We start from the raw sequence: 22,281 nt of genomic DNA on the forward strand, positions 1-22,281 counted from the left end.
ATATTGCATTATGATTTTTGTTGGCTCTCTAAACCCTCATAATGAAACTCTCTAACACTGTATCAGATAAGTCCTAACTGGGGAGAACATAAGACACCAGCAAGCCCTTATCAACGATCATACATCAGTGGAACTTCATCTCCAACTCCAGTATTATACAGTTATTTTCTTCCCCAGGTGGGATTTTACTCCTCTTTCATGCCTCCTCAATCTAATTTGAGCTTCAACCACTGGGTCCCCCTGCCTGGAGTCCCTACAACAGTGTTTTCCACTGTGAATTCCAAGGAATGTTGCTTTTATAGTATCCATTCCTTTATTCATGTATTCCGTTAAGTATTTATTGAGCACCTCAGGTGTTCCAGGCAGCGGCAGATCCAGGTTTCCTGGGGCCCAAAGCTTCTGACATTCACGGAGGTAACCTCTAAGAGAAAGAATACAAAATTGTGACTACAAGAGTAGGTACAGGGCATCCTGAAGCTTAAGCTCTGTAAGTTCACACTGCCTTTGTGAACCCTTCCAGGCTGCTGCGTTATAGTCACAAATGAAACAAATACCAGCACATGTGAGGCTGATTTTCTAAAAATGCAGAAAGAGTCAGGGCACTTGAGTGGCTCAGTTGGTTGAGCATGTGTCTCTTGATTTCAGCTCAGGTCATGATCCCAGGATTGTGGGATTGAGCCCCATAATGGCTCTGTGCTGGGTGTAGAGCCTGCTTAGGATTCTCTCGCTCTGTCTCTCTGCCCCTCTCCCCCACCCATTCTCTCTCTCTTTCTCTCAAATATAAAAATAAATAAAAAGGTAGAAAGAGGAGCTGAAGATTAATTGAATTATACAAGAAAAAAATCCATGGTTATATGTCTGGGAATGAAGGAACTAAATAAAATGAAACAGGTTTCTTCATTTAAGGGCTTCTCAGAGCCAGTAAAATGCCGATGTGCCCCATGGTCCTCCAAGAGGGGAAGTGTGCCTGCATCATTCCCCAGTATTGTTTAGCAGCGAATTCTTTTGTGAAGCATCCCTGGAGACTAAATTCTGTGAAACCCACTTTGGAGAAATCCTGATCTGTACCGTATTGGAAGCTCAGCACATGGCATCATCCGTCTGTCGCCGGCCGTGAAACTGGGTCCCCTCCCTGTTTGCGGAAAGCATTTGGTTCCTGCGCTAATGAAATAATTTAAGTCATTTCTCATTATTGGAGTTTTCTAACTACCCGCCCCCCTCGACTGTTTTAGGCATTTGGAACACTTATCTCCTCTGCTCCCAACCTTTCAGACTATAAATCTCAAAATACGCATTTCAAAACTTTTCCAATCAGGCCTTGGATTTTATATAGCATGTGTTCCTCTGAAGGTAACGTGAATTCACCTTATGAGGGATTCTCAGATTTAGAAATGCAAAATACTAGGACACCTCGTGGCTTCAAAATCATCTGTTATCCTAAAGAATCACAGAAGAGTCAGCATTTGAGGTCGTAAATCTGCCTTCACACCTCCCTCCAACCCCTCCACCAGGGCGAGAAGGCTCGTGTGTGAGGCCTTGCTTTCCAGTGGTAAGAATTATATTTGTCTCGGGTGCTGGTTCCAGAGACATCTGTGATGGCAGCCCATCCAGCTCTGTTCTCGGGGAGCTAACTTTAGCAGCACATTCTGCATCTGCTGGCGGAGTTTGACACAGCATATGTTTTCCAAAGCAGCCCTTCCCAATAGCTGACTCCCTTCTCATGTGAGGACATTTAATATATCCTGAGAACTAATCAGCTCCCCCGCCCCACTCCCTTCCCAAACGTTTAAGCTATTTTTAATTTCGTCCAATTTAACAAGCAGTCATGTCTGGAGCCCATCTTTTGATTTCAAAATAAATAAAAAAGAATCTCTATGACTCACAATAGATTTCACCTCTGGGCAGGCCAGCACATTTATCCACACCTTTCTCCAAATAAAGCCCTTCCCTCATCTGCTTCCTGACACTCTGGTTAACCCTTTGAACCTCCTGAGGGGATTAAATACGCGTGAACCACCATTGTGGTGGTTCTAAAATATGTCTACAATTTCTTCAGAGCTCCTTTCTGCAGAAGGGGGTGGAGCTTAGTTACCCCCCTCTTACAGTGTCGTCTGGACTAGTGACAGACTTCTATCGAAGAAGAGAATAGAGTGAAGTGGTAGTGTGTGACTTCCAAGACTGGGTCATAAAAGACACTGTGGCCTCCTTGGATCACTTGCTCTGGGGAAAACCAGCTGCCATCATGATGCTATTTAGGCAGATCTATGGAGAGAGTCACATGTTAAGGAGCTCAGGCCTCCAACCTATAGTGAGCCAGACTAAAGATGTTGCCTACAACCTTGTGAGGGAGCTGTCTTAGAAGTGGATCCTCCTGCCCCTCAAGGATTCAGGAGACTACAGCCTGAGCCAACTTCTTGACTCACACCACATGAGAGTCTCTGAGACAGAATCACCCGGCTAAGCTGTTCCCAAGTGTGAGACCTACTAATTGAGATAGTTATTATTGTTTATTAATATTTGGGATGATTTGTTACACAACAATAGATAGCTAATACAACTGTCCTGTGGCTCCTGTATGATGTCCCAACTGAACTCTCTTGAAGTGTCTGAGACAGTTGGGCTTGATTGGCCAGGAATATAATTACCTAAGTAATGGTGAGGATGTCCATGGCCTTTACCCTGTGGATAAAATTAAGTTCTACTAATATACTAGAGCTAGCTTCTGTTAGCACCAAGGCCCACTTTCAAGATTCCCAACCACCTGGAGGGATGGGAGAGAGCCCACAGCACTCCTGGTTTAATCCTGCCTGCTTTCCACATGTCACACAGCTGCCACTGTGTATCTCCAAGGTCCATCTTCATGCTCCTCCAGACAATTACTCAAGCCACCATCATTGCCCACCTCTTGGACACTGAAGCACACTCTTGGGGCCCTGGTATTGTCACTGTATGCTGACTATCTAACATGTGTCCTCCCCTCCATTAGTATCTCTTAGAGGTGTCCCAAAGCAGTAGCAGAGCTACTTTAACTTGACACACAGCTGTCCTTCTGCAGGGAGGCTGTCACCACGAGGGTGGGCGTGGCCTGCAGGTAGCAGCCAGGGCACCAGAGAAGGACCCCCACAGCCCTGCTGTTGAATTTGGCTAATCACACTTAATAGTTGTTTTTTGGAGTAAATTCTTCCCCCAGGCCCAACAGGCCCCTCCTTGCATTGTTTCCTAAGACTTTGATTTTTTTAGAACTGTTTAAGGTTCACAGCAAAATTGAGGGGAAGGTAGAGAAATTTCCCGCATATCCCCTCCCTGATACATGCATACCTTCCCTTCTTTATCAACATTGCCCACCAGAGCAGTACATTTGTTACAACTAATGAACCTACACTGACACATCATTATCACTCCAAGTCCATATTTCACCTTAGGGTTCCTCCTCGGTGCCATATATTGTATGGGTTTGGACAAATGTATAATGGCATATATCCATCATTACGGTATCCTACACAGTATTTTCACTGCCCTAAAAATCCTGTGTGCTTCTCTTATTCATCCCTTCCCCCACCCAAATCCTTGGCAACTACTGATCTTTTCACTCTCTTTCCTGTCATAGTTTTTCCAGAATGCTCTACAATGGGAATCATATATATGTAGGCTTTTTGGTGTGGCTTCTTTAACTTTCACATATTTAAGGTTCTTCCATGGCTTTTCATGGCTTGATAGCTCATTTCATTTTAGTGTTGAATAATATTTCACTGCCTGTATGCACCACAGTTTGTTTACCCATTCATCTCCTGAAGGACATCATAGTTGATCCTAGGTTTTGGTAATTATAAATGAAGCTGCTATCAACATACATGTGCAACTTTTTGTTTGGGAACAAGTTTTCAACTCCTTTGGGTAAATACCAAGGAGCACGATTGCTGGATCATATGGAAAGAGTATGTTTAGTTTGTAAGAAATGCCAAACTGTCTTCCAAAGTGGCGTACTGATTTGTATTCCCACCAGCAGTGCAGGAGAGTTGCTGTTGTCCCGTGTCCCCGACAGCAATTGGTGTTATCAGTGTCCCAGATTTGGGCCATTCTGAGAGATGTGCAGTGAAATCTCATTGTTGTTTTAATTTGCCTTCCCTTGAAGACATTTGATGTGGAGCATCTTTTCATGTGTTTATTTGTTATCTGAATGACTTGGTGAGGAGTCTGTTAAGGTCTTTGGCTCAATTTGTAGTTGGGTTGTTTGTTTTCTTACTGACGAGTGTTACGAGTTCTTTGTATATTTTGGATACCAGTCTTATACACCCTCCTTGCATCTGTAGTAACCACCATCATTGGCAAACACAAATAAATCCATCCAACATTCTTACACAAACATAAATCCTAAGTCATTTATCCTACTTAAGTTAGTTTCCTAAAAAGCTCTCTGACCCCCATAACAGTGAAATAACATGCGAGGAAGCTCTCAGTTTTTAATCTGAATAGCCCTATTGGAAAAAAAAAAAAAAACATTTCTAAGACAAGTACCTATGTGTATATGTTTGTAGAGGAAGGGAAGGTTGCTAAGCAATGATGGGCCTCCCAATGATTTCTTTCTGGAAGGAATGATGGTATATTTATAAATCACCAAAACCTCAGTTTGTTTAAAATTCCCCCCAATACAGTGTGCAGCACACTTGCTCTGTAAGATGTTGGGGGTGGAGTGGGATTCTGTGATCATCTTTGGGAAATGCTAGAGCTAGGGTGCTTCTCTACAGCTGGACTTCCTCAGCCTTTTGTATGCTAATTTTCATCAAGAGGCACTAAAGTAAGGAATTAGATTAGGTGTGCTATGTTTCCCAAAATCACTTCACCACAAAGCATCTCCTGGAACCAGTGTCCTGTGGAGCACACTTTGTGAAACGCTGGGTGAGACCCAGCCCCAAAGAAAATGAAAAGTGGCAAAATCAAATGTTCTTTAATGTGCTACCTGCCCCAGCTCAGGCAGGTCACCTAAGCTTTGATTTACTCCCAGTAAGTCTGAAGAATGCAAGGAGAAGACTGTTCCTTAAAGACAAAGATCTGAGGTCCAAAGAGTCTTTAAACCAAAATAAGCTAGTTAGCTGATTTTTCTCTCTAAGGACAGAAGGAATACGAAGGATCTCAATAGACATTTGTGGGTAAGTGAAATCCAAAGTCACTCTTAGTCATTAAACCAGGACGAAGACCTCCCACCTCAAGCCCACAGTGGAAGCCAGGGATGCCAAGGCAGAGAACTATCACAGTCAAGGCCTCTATCCCATCTCTCCCTTTCAAAACACCTCCGTAAAGAAGGTGGGAGATAGCAGCAGGGGGAGAGAAAAAAAACTTTATTCTTTCCACATTGACCCATTTTGTTCAGGTCTAACAACTCAAAAGCAGCAGAGTCATTGAAACATGGATTGTAAAACTATAACACTCCTCAATTACTTCTTGTTGGCCAGACAAGCAAACCTATTATTTGACAATGCATCACATGCTCCAAGATAGTAAACTTTATCATACAGAGGTCATGAGAAAAAGACCACAGGTACAGTTTGCTCACCTCCACTAGATAATTTTTCACAGTTATCATCCAAGCACTGTAAAAGCACAAAAGATATGTTATCTTCAGGCTCAGTTTATTATAACGTGTGGGTGAAACTCCCTATAAAACCACTTACTAGGTAACTGTTGCACGTTCTCCTGCACAGAAAGTCAAATCAGTAAAACATCTTTTTGACAGTGTCTTTTTAAGTGTCAGGAATAAAAGGACGTGCTCTTAAAGGAGAGGTAGCACACTATTTATCATCCCCCCTCACTTTCCCACACATACACACACAGATCCCCATCGCTTCTCTGCATGCCAGAGACACTCAAAGGAATCCTTCTCGGTAGTCTCGTTTCTTTTACAGCTGAGTATTTCACGGCAGAATTGTTCGTGGATAAAGCTGCAACTAACATTAACTCAAGATACTATAGGTGCCAGCATTTCAAGTACTAGTCATGGTATTTTTTTCTCCCAGAGCCATAACACTGAGTAAGATCCAGGAAGTACAAAATAAAAGAATGATGAATTCCCTTGCAAATGCTCTCAAGAGTCTCAGATTTAATATCAGAGCTTAAGAGAGGTCATGTAACTATGGCTTGAGACTTGGATTTTTTTTTTTTTAAGAACCTACCTCTCTCCCACAGTAATGGCTTCATGGTCCCCAGGTCACTGTAGCAGGTGGGGCAAGTCTTGGATGATTAAACCCCAGGATGTATAATGCCATCCCAGGAAACTTCGGGTTCACAATCCTATCCCCAAAAGGAAAGACAAGTTAAACAGTGTGAGATGGAGGATTCCTCCCCGAATACAATTCTCTTCAGAATTCGCTTGTTCCAAGAGTCCAAGAAGTCTGGGAGCCTCATTATCCATTCAAGGCAAAGAAGCAACTTTGTAGATTGGCTTGCATAAGTGTAGTGATTTTCAAAGGAAACCATCAGTAATTTGGGGGGCTAGTTATGTCTCCCCACAAAACCTGCTGAATAAATATTGAAGCGCTTATGTGTTCCCAATACAAAATAGGGACTATGGGAGAACCGAAAGTAATACAATGTGCAGTTTCTATGCTTGAAAAATTTATAATTTTGTCAAAGGAATACAACTTTTACACAGAGAACAAAGAACAAGTAGCCAAATTCTAAATTGAATGTCTTTCAGTTAAAATGTTTCTTCATGTCCAAAATATGCTTGGGCACCAATGAAGAGGTGTGCATAGAGTTCCTTTACCCAGAGCTGAGCTCAACACTCAACTCAAGGAACTTGACATTCAGCTATGAACAATTTAATGGCTAAGGAAAACCTCATTTCCAAATCCTTTTCCTATATCCAGCCATGTGGAAAGGCCTTTGAAATCTTTCTAGTGAGTTCCCCAAGTATTCAACGTTCAGTCATTCAATAAATATTTATGGGGCACCCTCTGTGGGCTGGGTACATGGGATACAGGAGTTAAGGACCCAGTTCATGCCCTCCTAGAGCCCCAGACATAGACATAGGATCCATTCCAGGCCTGAGATTAATCATACATCGGGATATCTAAGTCAGACCAAGTGGATTCCAGAAAGTTTCTCAAAAGAAAATTATATCTGGGTTGAGGTACAGGCTATGTGGGGGTTAGCTAGCTGGGAAAAGGTGAGGGATAAGCATGCAGCAGGTACACGGGCCAAGAGGCTTGGGAAAGATTGGTGTAGTCAGAGAGCTGCACATCATTTGGTTTGGTTGATGACAAAAATGTAGGAAGAATTTAGAGGAAATCAAAGATCATTTTAGTTAAAAGAACTGGGGAGGCTTCATGGAGGAGGTGACATTTGGAGCTGCACCTTGGAAAATGGATAGGATTTCAGTTAGGTGAAGTGAGAAGATGGGGTGGGAGGTGGTGTTCCAGGATTCCTGTCTCCTACACTCTTGTCTGGCATGAATAGGTGCTCAAAAACCATTATTAAATGTTGAAAAGGCAAATCGAGTTACCAAGATAGAAGAATGAGTCAAGGTATGTTTGGAAGAGTGAATAGTCTGGTTTGTTGGATGCCTAGAAAGACAGAGAAGGTATAAGAGAAAAGGCAGGAAAGGTAAACTGCGACCAGATTGAAGAAGGCTGATCTCTCAGTTATGGAATGTGGGAAAAGGCTCTAAGCAATGGAAAGCCATCATGGAATTCTCAGCAGGATAGTGGCAAGACCAAAACGTGCTGCTGAGATCACTTAGTAGGTCGGAGAAAGAGGGGACCAAAGTCCAGAGACCAGTTAAGGGACTAAGGATACAATCCAGAGTAAAAAAAATTAAGTGTGCAGCTCGGTGAGGGCAGGAGAGAGGAAGAAACATGCAGGTTAACTGGTTAGAGGTAGAAAGGAAGGCACTGAGGATGAGTGACAAGGTTCTGTGTTTCAGGTATGTAATTCCACACACAAAACCATGCAATTTGGGCAAGGTTCCAAGGGGAAGCCTCGTGCTCCATGAAGGGTCAGCAGGGGAGGCTGCCTGAGGGCTGGAGGACCCTCTGCTCAGATAGCTCGCTCCCACACCTGGCACCTAGATGCTGGCCGCTGCGGGGAGCTCAGTCTCCTCCATGTCCTTGGGCTTCCTCACCACACCGTGGTTCATTCTGAGAGAGAGGCAGGTGGGGCTATTTGTATTTTACAGCCTAGCCTCTGAAGCCACACAGCCATACTTCTGCCATTTTCTGCTGGTTTAAAGCTGTCACCAAGGCCCACCCATTTCGAAGGGAGGGAGGAGAGACTTCACCTGATATTGGGAGTGTGACAAGCAAGGTTTTGGAAGCAGATACGGAACAGAAAAGGTTGTTTGGCCTGTATTGGTCTGAATGGCATCACCCAAAATTCGTATCTACCCAAGATGTCAGAATGTGACCTCGTTTGGAAATAGGGAGATGATGTCACAGAGAATTAGCATAGGCCCTACATCCAGTGACTGCCGTCCTTACAGAAAGGGAATATGAACCACAGACACAGAAGAGACAGACACACTGGGAAGAAGACCATGTGAAGGCTGAGGCAGAGACTGGGGTTATGCTGACCCAAGCCAAGGAATGCCAGGAGCCAGCAGAAGCTGCTGGAAGATGCAAAGAAAGAGGATGCTTCAGGAGCATGGCCCTGCCAACAGCTCAATTTCAGACTTCTCCCCTCCAGAAAGAGCTATGACAGAATACAGTTCGGCAGCATGAGGTCATGTGTTGAGGCAGCGCTAGGAAACGAATACCTGGTCCTTTTTGGAGACTACTATCTGTCTCCCTGGGCGGCTTCAAGATGGAAGGTCTAGTCCTGATATGTCACATCAGGAGGAAAAGCCAACCTAGAGGTAGGTTCTCATTTCAGGCCTCGCTTGGTGGAGTTCATCAGGTGCAGCAGCAAATGCCAGGATGGTGTTTGTTTGATGCAGGGCTGCTGCTCCTAGGACTGGGCTGGGACTAGAGATGCAGTGTTTAAATCCTGGCCATCAGCAAGAAGCTCGGCACAAAGTCAAACGTCCTCTGCATTACCACTTCCTCTTGGGACTGAATCAGGTGACCGCACATGTTTGTACTCTTTAATTATTTATAGTGCACAGTCTAAAGTGGTATTCCACCAGCCTAATGAGTCAGGGTGATTGAATCAAAGGGGAAGGGGATTTGAGCCCCACATGGAGAGTTTCTAATAGACTTCTCTCGAGTTTACAGCTGAAGGGAAGAACAGTTCCCTCTGCCTTCTAATAGACTAACAAACCCCTCTAAATCTTCTTCCAAGACCCCAGAGATACCCGCCAGTTGCTCTTTCAGTCGAGAGCCAAAATGAGCACAATAAGTTTTGTGGCTGGCACAGATGAAATTAGGAATTTGTTAGTGAAATGTTCTATACGCTGATTTTCCTGACAGCCCTCTCATGGTCCTAGATAGCAGTCCCTGATCAACCAGATGCCAATTAAAAGAGAGCAGCCGTTTCACTCATCCAAATATTTCCACTTTACTCAAAATGGATTCCAAACAGTCCTGGGGTTCTCAGGGATGCTTTAAATCCTTTTCCTAGCTAGACGGCACTTTCGGTTTTCTGTTTCAGACTCTCACCTGTGCAAAGCTCAAAAAGAAATTATATCTTGGTTTGGTTGCCCTCCCTGCCCGCCCCCCTCCACCCCTCTTGGTAGGGCATTTATTAATTTAGATTTCCTGGGAACTCGGGTCCCTCCTGGCAGGGGATGGTAACAAAATCTATTAAAGATAATGAATTTTTTCTCCTAAACTTTTTGGGCTGATCATTTTCTTGAAAGGTGCAGAGGGACAGAATTTTCTTTGCATGGCACTAAGCTGAAACCATTGTGGATGAGTCCATGGAGGACTCGTTGGAGATGAGGAGAAGATAGAGAGAGGAACTAGAAGGGGCTCCCTGGGGAGGAAGACGATAGGGAATGGAGGGAGGGAGCCAAGGAGAAGGGAGAGAAAATGGTGAGGGGGACAGAAAGACACAAGGATCACTCGCTGCCTCGAAACCACTGAAGATTCTACAAGTGCTCCATAGGTTTTGAGAGTAGGTTAGCCAGGAAGCCACGCATGCTGGGCACTTGAAGAACATGGGTGGACATCTGTGAACTCTAAAAAGGTGGTTCTGGAGCAGACCCTGGGCCAGCCTCAGAGAGGCTTGCTGCAGAACCTAAAAAGTTTCTGTCCTCGGGGCACCTGGGTGGCTCACTTGGTTGAGCCTCCGACTTCAGCTCAGGTCATGATCTCACAGTTTGTGAGTCTGAGCCCCCACATCGGGCTCTGTGCTGACAGCTCAGAGCCTGGAGCCTGCTTCGGATTCTGTGGCTCCCTCTCTCTCTGCCCCTCCCTGCTCATTCTCTCTCTCTCTCTCTCAAAAAATAAATAAGCATTTAAAAAATTTTACAGTCTGTCCTCATCTTCATCCTCCCAAGTGAAGGCAATACTCTTGTAAGAACTTGGAGCATGGGGGTGGGGGTGTCGGTTCATCAATTGTCCATACAAGTCTTTCAATAAAGACTAATTTTGGATGTGTGTTTGCTGGTTATACTTGTAATAGAAGTAAGCCCCTAGTTTTTCTAAGTTATAAAGAATAATAAAACTCACAATTCAGCTAACACTTAGTATTCAGTGTACACCAAGAATTCTGTTAAGTAGTTTATGAGCATTTGCTTATTTCAATCTCACACGTTCTCTGCGAGGTCAGTACTATTATTAGATGTGAGAAATAAGGCACAGGCAAGTTACAAAATTTGCCTAAGGTCACTCAGAGCCAGGATTTGAAGTAGGCAGCCCAACACCAGCCCACCCTTTTAACACATACTTTCTACCAGACCATGTTCGGGGCTGTTGTAACAAACATTACAAGGCATAACGCACTGAGTAAAGTGAACTAATTATGTGATTTTTCATTGAAGGCCCCAGCATGTCATGGAGCAGAGGGCACAGGGTCATATTTAAAGCTGTAAGGGCTTTAGCAATCATTAGTCCCAGCTTGGGAAACTAAGGCATCAGGGATCCAATTGCTCAAGGTCACACAACTACTCTGGCAGGGCTAGGTTAGAATCAGAGCCTTCTAACTGCTGGCCTGCTGCAAGGACCTCTCATGTGTCCACATTGCTCAACTCCCAGAAGAGATCAAAGCTGCCATCAACCCAGAAATGTGTGTGGAAAATCCAGGTGTGCTGGCCCAGAAGGAGGAGGAGTCCAAGAGAAAGATCTGGTCACAGACGCCCACGGAGGAGACCCCAGAGAGAGCGCGCTCGCTTCTTTGCTTTACCCTCACCTTCTGTGAATGTGGACCCCAAATCCCAGGTCTGTTGTTGGGAACACGTAGGGAAAGAAGGTGTTGATGAGCCAGCCCTCCAGGGGCTGGAAAGTTTATCTGAACAAATGGTATAGGGATGGGAGCTGCAAAGAGAGCTGAGCTGCAAAAGGGCTTCTTATTTGTGTTAACAAAACATTCAAACCTTTCCTTAGATCCCTTTATGGCAGAGTAAGAAGGCTTCGGGGATCCCAGCATACCTGTCACCGAGTATTTGCATTTCACACTGCAAAAACCCTTCAGATTAACGACCTCCCTATCTGCAAGATTTTCTTGTCTTAATAGTCGAGTTATGTGTAATACCAATCCCGCCAAGATTAAAGAGGAAAGAATTTGTGGTACGAAATTTTGTTAATGACTGACTAAGACATTAAATCTTGCTGCAATAAATTAACACATGTCTCCTAATATGGACCTACTGATTTCCTCGAGGCGAAATTGCTCTGGAACCACACACCTGGGCATCGTCGGGACCCCCCTTAGAAATGGCGGGCTTTATATTTATGCTCAGCTGCAGTGAACCCCGAGGACAGCCATCTGGCGCTCCAAGTACCAATAGCCCCGAAGTGGAGAGTGCCATCCCTGTAACACCGCAGTCATCCTGTGGGGAGTGTGCGCTGAAGAGAGGAAAGGACATCCTTAGGCTCATCATTGCCACCGAGGCACCCCACACGCCCCTTTCCTGCCTTCTGTGCACTAGACATTTTTACCTCGTTTGTATCCCCTGCCTTGAAATACAAAAGTGCCAAACCCTGCAAGCGCTCTCTTCTGGGTACAAGTCAGCCCAGCAGGGAGGAGTCTGCCCCCGGCCCCGCCCCCAGCACAAGGACTCTGATTCTACACTGACCTGGATCAAATCCCAGTTCTGCCACTTATTATTCATATGGCCTCAAACAGTTGACCTCTCCATGCCTTAGCTTCCCCATCTGTAACATAGGGATAGCCCTGCCTACATGCCTCATTTAGAATTGTCCTTGACAGACCGCAGGACCTTTGAGGACAGGCATAAAGCCGGGCCCCTTCTTCCTTCAGGTTTTCAGCCCAGGCCCCATGCAGAGAAAGGAAGTGACTTTCAGGGCTCACTGAAGCAAGGAGGGTGCTGACATCTCTAAGGACTGAGCCCAGCTGCCCACCCAACACTGGGCTGTACTCCCAGCAGTCATCACGGCTGGTTCACTGGTGTTTCAAGTTCCCCAGTGTGGGTGCTTTGAGTTCTTCAGACTCCAGCGTTTCAGAGTTTTGCTGCTTTTTGGTTCCACCAAGACCTTTTTCTGATACCGATGGCATTCCGTGGTTATAAATGGAAGTCTGTCCATCAGCTTTGCAAACCTGAGTTTTACCAGTTCGACCCATAGCACGGACAGTGGCTGCCAGGGACAGGAGTGTCAGAGGTTGGCAACTCCAGTGCGCTTAACTCAAAGCTGAGTCTTTATATCTAGATTTCTCTAAGTGGTTCTTATGATTTCGAGGATTCCTGCTCCCTTCCCTGCCCCTCTCCCTTGCTCAGGTCTGGCTGAGCAGGGCACCTCTTCAGAATCCAAACAAACATGCCGACCTCCACTTGTTTCTCCTCTTTCTCCATTTTGACCGCTGAGGCAATGTTGAAGTTTGCAGGGGTAGAGAACTTAGCAGCTTGAGATTTGTGAGAGAAAACATCATCTCGTGGACAATGGTGGCCGATACTCCTAAAGCTTCCACAACAGGACCTCACTGATCCATCCACAAGCACCTCAGGCAGGTAAAAGGGCACAGGTCAGCCAGGTCCCCTGTCAGTTGCCTTTTCATAGGCAGTGTCCCTAGTGTCTGTCCGTTAAGAGTGGGTGTGGACAATAAGGGTGGGCACCACCATCTTGGTTACTGAAGGTTAAAATGAACATTTTCCTTGTTTCCCATCAGCCCCACTCCCATATGTATCTGCATAGCCCCAGAAACCACACACCATTTCATCAACCCTCTGCTAGGAGCTCACTTCCTGAAGACCTTCTCTTAGGGGCCCTGGCTGGGCATTGCCAGTGGTCTTTAACCTGAGTGCTTCCTCAGGACTACACTGGTTCACTTAGGTAACAAGCTCACTGGACCCCAGCAGAAAGGCTGTCTCCACTTATACCCTGCCACATTCCCCATCCTTGACTGCCCCCTCAACCTGCTACTTTTAACCAAGGGTTGGCCCAGTGACATGGTTCCCAGAGATTTTCATTATGCTGTTCAAAGGTTTGTCATTGTTACCACCAGAACATCTGTTATCAGCATGCATTGTGTTTACCACATTCCTGTTTAAGAACCCAAGTGACTTTAAGGCCCACAATAAAAATGCTTTTTCTAGTTGTTTCAGTTAATCTCATTGTGGCAGGTAGAATTCTAAGGTCCCCCTGAGATTGCTGCTCCCTGGTGTGCATGTCCTGTAGAACATCCTTCCCTTGAGTGTAGGCCAGACCTATTAGTAGAGCAGAATGTGATCTCAGATGACACAAGGGATTTTGCAGATGTAATTAAGGTCCTTAATCAGTTGACTGAGTTTGAGTTAATCAAAAGGGAGATCATCTCTGGATGGACCTGATCTGATTAGCTGGGCCCTGAACAATGAGGAGAAGCAGCAACCAGACATTCCCTTTTGGCCTGAGAGAAAAGCAACCAAAGCAAATGTCTGGGTTGTGAACTGCCTATGGCGGGGCCATGTAGCTCAGACTTGACGGCAGCCTTAGGAACTGAGGGCAATGTCTGCCAACATCCAGCCAGAAAACAGGTTCAAGGGCACCGGGGTGGCTCAGTGAGTTGTGTCCAACTCCTGATTTGGGCTCAGGTCATGACCCCAGGGCTGTGGGACCAAGCCCTGCGTCAGGCTCCAGGCTCGGCTTAGAGGCTGCTTAAAATTCTCTCTCTCTCTTTCCCTCTGCCCTCTCGGCCACTCACTCTTTCCTCTCTGTCAAAAATTTTAAAAAACTAAAAAAGTACTTTGGGGGCCCCTGGGTGGCTCAGTTGGTTGGGTGCCCAACTTTGGCTCAAGTCATGATCTCACGGTTTGTGAGTTAGAGTGAATCCCGCATCAGGCTCTGTGCTGTCAGCACAGAGCTTGCTTTGGATCCTCTGTCCCCCTCACTCTCTGCCCCTCCCCATGTTATCTCTCTCTCTCTCTCTCTCTCTCTCTCTCAGAAATAAAATAAACGTTAAAAAAAGTATTTTGGGGAAAAAAAACGGGGTCAATCCTACAATTGTGAGCTCACCCTGGGACTTCTTCATATAACATTGACTTTAAGGTAGGGCTTAATATAGGTCTGTTTCTGTTTAGCTTGTTCATCTTTAGTCCATTTCCCCAAATACTTCTCACACATCTCTCCGTTTTTGGCTTGGAGCTCTCTGCCTTTTATGCTCCCAAGTCTTGGCTCACTATCCTGCTTTGAAATAATTGCTGAAAACTCAGTCCACAGAAATCCTCAGCAGCCCCTGCCACCGTGACCTGCTAGGTTCAGTCTGATGGCCCCACGTCTGCATCTCAGCACAGCTTTGCTCTCCTCTCCTGTCTTCATCTACACAGCACTCCCCAGGAAGCACTATTATAGTTTCCAGATTTGGGGGCTGCACGCTTCACTTGGCTATGTCCGGGGGCTAGCGTGCCTCAGAGCTCCACACAGGACACAACTGGAAGAAAGAGCAACCCATATTCTCAATTAAAGCAAAGTATTTGAATGAATGACAACATAATTACAGCAAAGTTCTTTGATGAACCAATGGAATCCACACAAATGAGGTTTTGCTGTATGTGGTTTGGATTGCAGGAGGCTTCTCTATGACCGGCAAGAACACGGTTAGCAGTTTTTAAATGAATGAATGTATAAATGAAGGAACGAAACAGAGTATTCCAGCAGCAATAAAATTAAGGGCCCATAAGAATGGTACCTAATTAAACATCAGCATTCACAGTTTCTTAACTAAATGGTGTGTCACTCACTTAAATACAAATGTCAGTAATATTAGTTACACTCTGTGCTTAGTTGCTTTAATAAAAAGGTTATATTTTATTTTTTATTTTTTTTAAGTTTATTTATTTTGAAAGAAAGAGAGAGAGCATGGGTGGGGTGGGGCAGAGAGAGAGGGAGAGAGAATTCCGAGCAGGTTCCACACTGTCAGCACAGAGCCTGACGCAGGGCTCAGTCCCACAAACTGTGAGGTCATGACCTGAGCCAAAATCAAGAGTCGGATGCTTAACCAACTGAGTCACCCAGGTGCCCCTAAAAAGGTTATATTTTAAAATCCCATTTGATGAGGAGAAGGATACACTAACTTCTGTCTGCATATACCAGTCCAAACACGGTAACTAAGTCCCTGGAGGTTAACAGACACAGCCCCCACGGAGGGCAAAGCAGCTTAGAGAAAATAACTGGCCACTTGGATATTGTTCTTCCAAAATTCCAATCCACAGATTGGTAACAAGCAGCCTGAAATTTCTTTATAAACATTTCATAAATCTCAAAAATTGGAAATAATGGATCCATCAGCACAGGAAAAGTGAAATAATTATGGTACATCTGAATGGAATAGTACGTAGCCATTAAAAATAACAGTAAAGATCTCTCTATATATTGACATGAAACGATTTCATAACTTACTGTTAAAGAGAAGAAAATGAGGCTAAAAACTAGTATTTTCAGCATAAGTATGTGGAAAAAGCCTAGAAGACTTTGTGACAAATATGCTGCCCGTGGCTCTCACTGGGGAGGGGCCTGGAGGTAGGGTGCCCATAACCCGGCTGTGCTTGCAACAGTCCAGTTATAAGAGCACATCTGCTCACTCGCATTCAATTTACCACATAGTGTTCCTGTTTATTGGAAAAATTATACGGCCGCAATATGGTCACGTATATGGTAATTTTACTTTACTCTTGTATTTTTGCATGTTCATACCATCAAAAAACTAACTATTTTTGTTTGGGGAGGAGGAGAAAGCATTTTGTAATGTTTATGTCTGTTATTTAAATTGGTCATCTCCAGGTTAATCCAAAGTGTACATTTTGGCTGACTCAGTGATGTCTCCTAAACACCAGGTACAATGCCAGGCCCAGGGGATCCAGGAATGTTACGGTCGTCCTCATTCTCTAAACTGCAGAGCCCAGGGCACCAACTACCCTCCTTGCACTAGTTAAGCACTTGACAAGCATTACTCCCTTGAAGGATAGCACACCTCCGAGATAAGCACAGTAATTATTCCCCGTTAATAAGGGAGGAAGTATCAGAGAGGCTGAGCTACTTGCTTAGGTTGCACAACCAGAATTTAAAGCAGAGCAGCCAGTTCCAGCACCCATGTTCCTGACTGCCCGCTGGAGCAAATGACCTGGGGCAGACAGCAGACTATAATAGGTAAATATGATGCCACATGGGAAGTACATAAAAAGCATGTCAAGTACCAGGAGAGCATGAGGCTGGGCAGATAACCCAGCCCAGGATGGGGGGACTGGGGTTTCTTGAAGGTGGAGAGTGGGAGTCAGGGGACATTTCAGGCAGAAGAAATCAATGAGTGTTTGGTATTGGTGGACTATTCAGGGACTGGCAAGGAATGTGAGGTTGGCGAGCTGTAATGTGCAAATTGGAAGGGGAGGGACCAGGCTGGCCCACGGAGGGACCAGCGTGCCTGCTAGGGAGCTTCACCTGTGCCCAGGAGACAATGGCTGCGAATGAAGGGAGGGGACAGGCCTTCTACAGACGGTGCTAAAGGCCGTGTGGGATGGGTGTCACACGGGAAGATGACTATGGCTGGGGAGATGAGCACAACCACATCAGCGGAGGATTCCCAGGAAGCTCCTGAGGTTTAAGGTCCAGGCTCCTTCCAAGGCCTCTTTCAAATTTTGTGTTCATAATTTTGTCATCTTTCTCTTATAAAGCCCCCTTGCAAAACCATTTAAGCTTCCAGCCCCCCGAACCTAGATCTGCCCCCTGTGAACAGTAATTATTTTCTTGGGCCAGCTTCCAATTCCCAGCACTTTAGTAAATTTCATCTTCTTTAAATTCCTCTTTTGAGTTTAGTTTCCCTTCCTCTTTTTAAAAAAGAAATACCTTGTTTTTCTTAATATCCTAATCTATTCTTATCTTCTTGTTTTCATTTTGCCACCTAGTTATATTTGTTACTGTCAAACTTCTGCTGTATTTCATACCATTTCTCTCTCTCTGCTGCACCTCATAATATTTTAAAGTGTAAACAACAACAGAGTCTGGTGAAATGCAAACAGAAGAATGCTGTACAGAGCCCATTCGTCACACACCAGGGCCTCCTGCTGGCGAAGAGCCCCAGCAAGGTCCCCTCTCCCCTTTCAGCCTGGCCTCTGACCAGCTTCTTCTCTCCCCGGGCTTCTCCTCTCCCTCTTATCTTCTGTCCCCAAATGTTCTACTAATTTCCTTTCCCTCTAGCTCTTTTCTCTTAGCCTCTGACAGGCCCACAGTCACTGCTCCTGGTCCTGTCTTCCTTTAAAAGCCAAGTTTTGTCTTCTCATCCATTATGCACTCCAGCAAAACAGTGATTACTATAGGGTACCCCAAACATGGGACTCTTTGGGGGTATTGAAGAAGGATACAGAAAAGTATAGTCCATACACAATATATATATGTATTTGATTGCATATGCAAGTCAGCATGTAAATCTCACCCCCAGATTCTGTTGCGCAAGCCTGCCCTGAGTTTTCATTCTCAGTGTATTTTTTTTAATTTTTAATGTTTATTTTTGAGACAGAGAAAGACAGAACAGGAGTGGGGGAAGGGCAGAGAGAGAGGGAGACACAGAATCTGAAGCAGGCTCCAGACTCTGAGCTGTCAGCACAGAGCCCGGCGCGGGGCTCAAACCCATGACCTGCGAGATCATAACGGGAGCCAAAGTCGAATGCTTAACCAACTGAGTCACCCAGGCGCCCCACTCATTCTCAGTGTTGAGGCACACAAAGTTTATCATTATCTGTGTCCTTCCCCCCCCGCCCCCGGGCCCATACCTTCTGAACCTTCTGATAGTCCCCTGACTTCATTATTAGCACTAGGGTGTCCAACAATGCTAGCAATTAGATGTCCCCATTAGCAGATTCGTTAATTAGGTTACCTTACCCGTATTTCAGAATATAAACACCTTGGACGAGGTGGTTGGTCTTCTGTGCTGTCTAGTGTCGGAACTAAGTCAGTATTTGTCATATAAAGGAAATCCCCAAAGAAACGGTACCACCTCAAAATGTGCCTTTCATCGTTCTTGCTCATGCAAGTCAGCCCACTTCCTGGACGGTCCGCTCATCACTGCTGGCTTGGGATTGTGCCTTCCTGAGCCTAGTGCTTCCCACTCTCGCCAGCCAAGAAGGCAGGGCAGAGAGAAGAGATATGCACAAAACTGCCCCAGTAACAAGTTCTAGGCCATTGAGCCTCCCAGCAGAGTCACACTATTCCATTTCTGAGTGCATTTTTCACTTGTTCCAGTCAAAGCAGCCAAACAAATGACCAGAGGTCCATGCTCACAGTGTCAGGTCAGTCAATAGCAGTTAAGGGTCTTGCTTAAAAACTGGCTGGGTAGTCCACAGAATGGGCAGAATTCTTGCTTAGGCTACTGAAGACCAATGTCAGCACATGTATCATGATGCCACATTGGTTATAGTTAGAAAGATGTGTGAGCAGGAAGGTCATAGGTGTTGTCCAGGGAAAGTCAGTTGCTGGGCCTGCAAGAGACCTCATGACTTGGATGATCTTCATGAATATATCACTCCCCAGGATTAGACTCTCAACTGTGCAGTACTTGAAAATGGACTTGATCAACAAACCCAGAGATGATCAGGCTTTTCATGGGAAACTCCAGCTAACTAAACTCACAGGAGACTGAAATATAAGTCAGAATACCAGTTTATTATTTTTTTAATGTGGATTATCTCTTTCCAGAAAGTTCCAGTCCCCCAACCCAAGTTCTACCCTTTCCCTGTGACATACTGACTTAATAATGTGTAGGTTGCTTAATGAGATAGAAGCAGAGCTGGGTCAAATAGTAACTTTATGTTTAACTTCTTGAGGAACTACTAGCCTGTTTTCTAAAGTAGCTGCACCATTTTATATTTCCAACAGTTGTCTATGAGAGTTCTGATTTCTCCATATCCTCACCAACACTTGTTATTATGTGACTTTCTGATGATAGACATCTTGCTGAGTAGGAAGTATAAAGTATGAAGTAGTATCTCATGGTTTTGATTTGCATGTCTCTGACGTTGAACACCTTTTTATGCATTTATTGGCTATTTGTATATCTTCTTCGGGAAAATGTCTGTTTAGATCATTTTAACAAAATTTTAGGGGCACCTGGGTGGCTCAGTTGGTTAAGTGTCCGGCTTTGGCTCAGGTCATGATCTCATGGTTTGTGGGTTTGAGCCCCCCGTCGGCTCTGTGCTGACAGCTCAGAACCTGGAGCCTGTCTTCAGATTCTGTGTCTCCCTCTCTCTCTGACCTTCTCCTGCTCATGCTGTCTCTCTCTGTCTCTCTCAAAAAAAGAATTAAATTAAAAAAAAACTGTATTTAAAATTTTTAAATGTTTGTTTATTTTTTGAAAGAGAGAGAGAGACAGAGAGAGAGGGAGAGAGAAATCCCAAGCAGGTTCAAAACTAAGAGTCAGAAGCTCAACTGGCTGAGCCACTCAGTGACCCTGTTTAGATCATTTTTTAAGTGGGCTATGTGTTCTTTTACTATTGAGTTTTAAGAGTTCTTTATATGTTCTGGATACAATCCACTTATCAGATATACATTATTTTATACATGTGTTAATGATATTGTCCAAAATATTAGGGCATTCAATCTCCTCCCCTTTGTGCTATATATCCTTGGTTGTAGAACTCAAGATTTTTTCTTTAAATACTTTTGGCAGTGAAATAATTTTGTAAAAAAAGAAATATGTGTGTATGTACATCTTTTCCCTCTAAACCTAAAAGCTAGAATTAAATCAATGGTATATCTTACAATCACCAAGGACTTATCCCAAGTTCACCTGTAAGTAGTTAAAGTTTTGTGGGCAGAAGAGGGGAGAACTGATAGGAAGAACACAAAACTAGAAGATGTAATCGCCATCTTCAGCAGACTTGGGACCATTAGAAGTGGAGTATGGGAAAAATTCCTGCAAATATTTCTTAATATAGAAAAAATCCTAAATGCTTTTCTTTAGCAGGCACGAAGAACCCATAATAAGGTACTCAACTACCGAAGCTCACCAGAGAAATCACCGGCTCTTGTAGTCCTAACCAGGGATTAAACCACGGTGCTGGAGGCTCTCAGCTTTGTTTCCACAACCTCTTCTGTACTGGAAGTGGGTGGAGGGGGTTCCTTGTAAAATAACTGATCTTCCAACCCACATTAAAGAGGCATTTTTATGACACAGGATGGATTATCATCTTGTTAAGATTCTTCTGGGTGTAAGGACAGAAGCTCCCACCTTCAACCTGACTCTGACACAGAAAGGTAGGATGGTGGAAACCAGCGAGAGATGCAGCACCCCTGGGGCCCTGGCAGCCCTCAGGGAAGGGGGACCAGCCCCTTATGCAGTGAGGGACATAGGGCAATCCATGGAGCAGTAATCATAAGAATAGGTAACATCAGTGAGAGCGGGCTATGTGTCAGGTACTGTTATAATCAGCCTTTGTGGAATGAGCTCACTTAATCTTCACAACAACCCATGAGGTAGACTTTTATTATGTCCGTTATAGAAATAAGAAAATCAAGGCTTTGAGAGGTTAAGTAACTTGCCCAAGGTCACGTAGCTAGGAAGTAGTGGAACCAGAGTCCATCCCCTTCACCACTGGGCTTTGTTTTACTTTGTTGCTGGTCACAAACGAAACCCCAAATTCAAAGCAAATGCATAAAAATGCACACAACGAGGGACTAGGCGGGACATGTAAATGAATCTATATTTGTCTTCATCTTAGCTTCTTAAAGCTGAGCAGAATTTTCAAGATGATCTAGTTTATTGGTCCTCAAAGAGAAGTCCACAGACCCAAGACTTTTTCAGGGATATCTGAGAGGTCAAAGATTATTTCATAATAATAGAAGTCATGATTTGTCTTTTTCACTGTGATGACGCTGGCACAAATGATATAAAAACGACAGTGGATAATAGTGCCGGTGCCTTAGCATGAATCCAATGTACTAGCGGCCATTCTATTCTTCTCTGCTACAGAGTAGAAGTTAAAAAAAAAAAAAAAGCCAGTGTTGCTTAAGAACGTCCTTGATGAAGCAGTGAAAATTATTAATTTTATTGAATCTCAACAGTTGAATTAAGAGGCAATGGGATGCAAAGGGAAATGCATAAAGGAATCTGCTGCATTCCTAGCACAGGGGTCCTGAGCAACAGCCCCATGTGACTGTTGGGTGGAAAACTGAACCAGCTGATTGTATCACGCAACATCAATTTTATTTGAAAGAATAACTGACAATCATGATGCTTCAGACATGGATATGAGGCCGACGTCTGAAAAATAACTAAATGAGCCCACTAAATCAAGGAAAATCATTGACAGCATTTGTTGCCAATGAAAAAACTTGAGCTTTCAAATAAAAGTTTGGAATTTGGAAAACCTATCCCCACCACAGTGAGCTGGATGGCTTCCCAATATTTAAAGACTTTTCTGATACATTCCTGGTGATATTAACGAATGTGATTTTTTAATATCCTATATTTTGTATTGTATATTTGATATTATATAATAGAATGTGTCAACAATCCGAAGATCTGCCTAACTCTGTAAATCAATATTTTCCAAATGACGAATGCATGATGTTATAAAATCATGCATGAGTAAACAATCCATTTAAAGTGTAAGATAGACTGATGGGTTTTAATGAAACAGAGCCTGAAAAGTTCATCGACATTATTTTATATTCCACATATAGAAGAGAGCTTGTGCACTCTCTCTTTCAAAATTAATTTTAAAAAAATTATCTGGGGCTCCTGGGTGTCTCACTCCATTAAGTGTCTGAC

This window comes from Suricata suricatta, chromosome 4, assembly GCF_006229205.1.
Source record: "Suricata suricatta isolate VVHF042 chromosome 4, meerkat_22Aug2017_6uvM2_HiC, whole genome shotgun sequence".
In the NCBI taxonomy this organism is placed as follows: domain Eukaryota; kingdom Metazoa; phylum Chordata; class Mammalia; order Carnivora; family Herpestidae; genus Suricata; species Suricata suricatta.